Here is a 3,454-nt window from a genome sequence, read left to right on the forward strand (position 1 = left end):
ACACACACACACACACACACACACACACAAACAAACAAACATGCACACAAAGAAATGAGTGGTTGACCGATATTGGTTTTCTGACAGCCGATGCAGATATCTTAGAGAGCAGGGTGGCCGATATAAAGCAGAGATAGATATATACTGAATATATATATATACACACGGGGCTTGAGATTAACTTTTTTGCTCACCAGCCACTGTGGCTAGTGGTTTTCCAAAATTACTAGCTACTCAGCATTTTCACCGGCTGTAATTTTGTTGTTGGGAAATTACGTTTTATATGACTAAAGTTACTGCATACTAAAATTTATTTACATTGATTTCCAGGTCTTTTTTTTTTTGTCCATTTACAGGGCATTTTTCCCTAACCGTATTAAATGCATGCATCATCTTTCATATCAAATTCTTACATTTTATTAATAATTTCACTTAATGTAATAAGACACTATAGGGCTGTTACCAATCCAATGAAATCAGTATTAACAAAAACGATCTTTCCACTGCAGAAGAAACAGAAGTGGCTTTAGATGCATTTACAGTTTTATGAAGCTGAAATGTAGCATGAATGTATTTACACTGCAACATTATAACAGCATAACTAAGGTTATGAGCTTGGTGTTTTAAATCAGTTTTTTTAATATCCAATGCAAAGTAAAGGTACTTTTAAATATAAAAGTAAACCACCAGTAGGTGGCAGCAAGTGACTGTCTTGAACAGTGAGTCATTGAAGCAAACAATTCATTCAGACGGCAGATTAATTCAAGAATAAAGCAAGTGCCTGTCTTTGTGAATGGACCACTGAATCATTGAATCAAATGAGTAGTTCAAAAACACTGAATCATTCAGTAACGAAACACTGCTGTGTGTTGCTCAGGTAAGTGCGACTGTTCTAGTGTGATCTTTGGAACGATTTTCGTTAACCAAATCGAGCAAAAACAGTCAACACTGACAATATTGTACTGTATATTAACTACTTGTTTGAACTCTTGTATAAAATCAATGTCAAATTTGCACTCTCTTGGTCGTGACTTGTTATAAATAAACTACCTTTTCACCGCAGTATGTTTCTTGTGTGTGCAGTTGCGTTCATGTTTTGATTTCTCCACGAGATTGTTTCACATACAGACAAGCTTTGAGAGCCTCAGCCTCAAATCAGAATCATTCTAGCTGAAATTTCCGTGCTTCCCTAATTATGTTTTAATCTGATTAGTTGTCTGGTAAGGCAAGAAAAGTTTTCACTTGCCCCTTCAAAAAATCCACTTGTCCCAGACAAGCATTAATGTCGAGCTCTGTTACTTTATGTAAAGTGACCTTGTTACCCGCCGCAGATGAAATCCACCCACATTTGGCATGTGTTAATGTCAAGCCCTGTATGTATATATACACACACACACACACACACACACACACACACACACACACACACAGGGGATGTATATATACACACACACACACACACACACACACACACACACACACACACACACGGGTGACATTGGGGGGAGGGGGCAGTTATCATATGGTTAGTCATGGAACCCCTGATGTCAGCCCAGGCCCGGTTATACAGGGGTACTAGACCCTCAAACGAAAGCACAAGCAATTAAAGATCTGGCAAACTATCCAATGTGCTAATGTAGCCAATCACAGACATATCTGTTGATTTCTTCAACGCAATGGCCAATCAGAAACGCTGTAGTTTTTTCTGAATTCACTCACCGCTGAAAGTGCCAGAGTTTTGCACACTCGTGAATCATCTCATGACTAAGTGCAGACGCGATGTAAATAAGAGATTCATTGTGTAGTTTAGAGAGCTTGATTATAACGGAACTTAATGAGATCGCGATGAACTTTGATGAGTGATGCTTTTAGTGATAATAAAGGGAGTGCGCTTTGTGCGTTTTCTAGGCTATAATCCATTCAGAATTTGAATGAAACTTTAGTTTTACGGACACATACATGCTGCAAAGTTTCGTGAATGATGCTGGATTCTTTCTCTAATATCAGTGATAAGCAATGGACAGGACAAAAAAGCCTTAGCTATTGTGACGAGTGGGGTGGGGCCCGAGAGCAGTGGGAGCGGAGCGAGGCCGCTACTCATTTGAGCTGCGCAGCGCGGACCGTGACGCAAACAAACTTGTCTGAGCTCAGAACAGCTTTACTCGGGAACCAAAGTTGATTTCGCGACACGGTTACTTTGTAGTTTGAATTCACCGCAGAATGAATAAAGATAGCTGCGAGATTTACTGAGAAGCATTCAAATTCTGCACAGAAATCTCTGTTATAACCAGATCAGACATCGCTGACGTAGAAAACCAGAAGCAGTAGCGCTAACTATAACCATGGTGTTGTAGCAGAAATAGTCGAATGTTATTACTTTATTCATTACAGGGTTTGTACAGCCTTTTGAGAGAGAAATTCAAGCAGTTTCAATGACTTACAAGCATTTCACACAACAGTTTCCAGCGCGCATCCGGAGCGAGATCCAGTTCAGACTAAAAGCGTAAACTTTGAGATCGGGACATATCAACCAATAATTTCATTTCCAGTAACGGGACGGAAATGTCCCACAATTGATTGTTTATTTTTTTCCTCACGTGTCTCACTACAATGATTCAAAGCGGACACATTTCAAGTGACACGGGAAAAAGACACGGAAAACTTAAATGAACATTAGAAAAGCAGCGCGCACATTTCTAGTTAAAAATGAAAGGCCATCAACTGACACTTAAAACGGGAAGCATCGCCACTGAAATCACAGCAAGAAAAGCTCCACAGTTCAGTAATAATTTTAATAATAATAATTTATGCATTTAGCAGACGCTTTTATCCAAAGCGACTTACAGTGCATACAGGCTATACATTTTTGACCAGTATGTGTGCTCCCTGTTTAATAGTAAACGCAGGCAACCTCTTTAAGTTATTCTTCACTGCGCTGTATTAACACAATGCATTGCAATATGGTAGTGCATTGTTTTGATGCATACATCCAAAGTGTTTTTTTTGTGCTTTTTTTTCCTTGTCCCTCTGACTCGAAAGTCAAATGTCGCCCATGCACACACACACACACACACACACACACACACACACACACAGACACACTCATGCACACACACACACACGCACACACTCATGCACATGCACACACACACACACACAAACACACACACACTCATGTACACACACACGCAGGGCTTAAAAACAAGATGCAAACAATCAGAATATTTTACCTGGTTGGGAGTGCACAATGTAAACCTGAAACGTATGCAATTACCTATATTGTACTGTGGTACATTTATGAGGCCCTTCATAATGCAGAGGTCAACTGCCTGCTCTGCCAATAGTTAGAAATGGCACTATAGCAAGCAGTGTTTAATAAACAGATGTTTTACTAAATTCTGCTGAGGTGAAATTCAGTGCAGTCATGTATCGTGATACGTATCGTATCGTGGCC

The 3,454-nt window shown here is 39.6% G+C and overlaps 1 protein-coding gene across 1 annotated transcript in view; it reads right to left on the reverse strand.

Annotated features, from left to right (window-relative positions):
- The window catches only part of kdm6al (lysine (K)-specific demethylase 6A, like), a 43,740-nt gene that overhangs the window by 29,232 nt on the left and 11,054 nt on the right, over positions 1–3,454 (reverse strand). The window lies entirely within an intron of this gene.

The sequence above is a fragment of the Sinocyclocheilus anshuiensis genome, unplaced genomic scaffold, assembly GCF_001515605.1.
Source record: "Sinocyclocheilus anshuiensis isolate Anshui unplaced genomic scaffold, SAMN03320099.WGS_v1.1 scaffold682, whole genome shotgun sequence".
Classification (NCBI taxonomy): Eukaryota; Metazoa; Chordata; class Actinopteri; order Cypriniformes; family Cyprinidae; genus Sinocyclocheilus; species Sinocyclocheilus anshuiensis.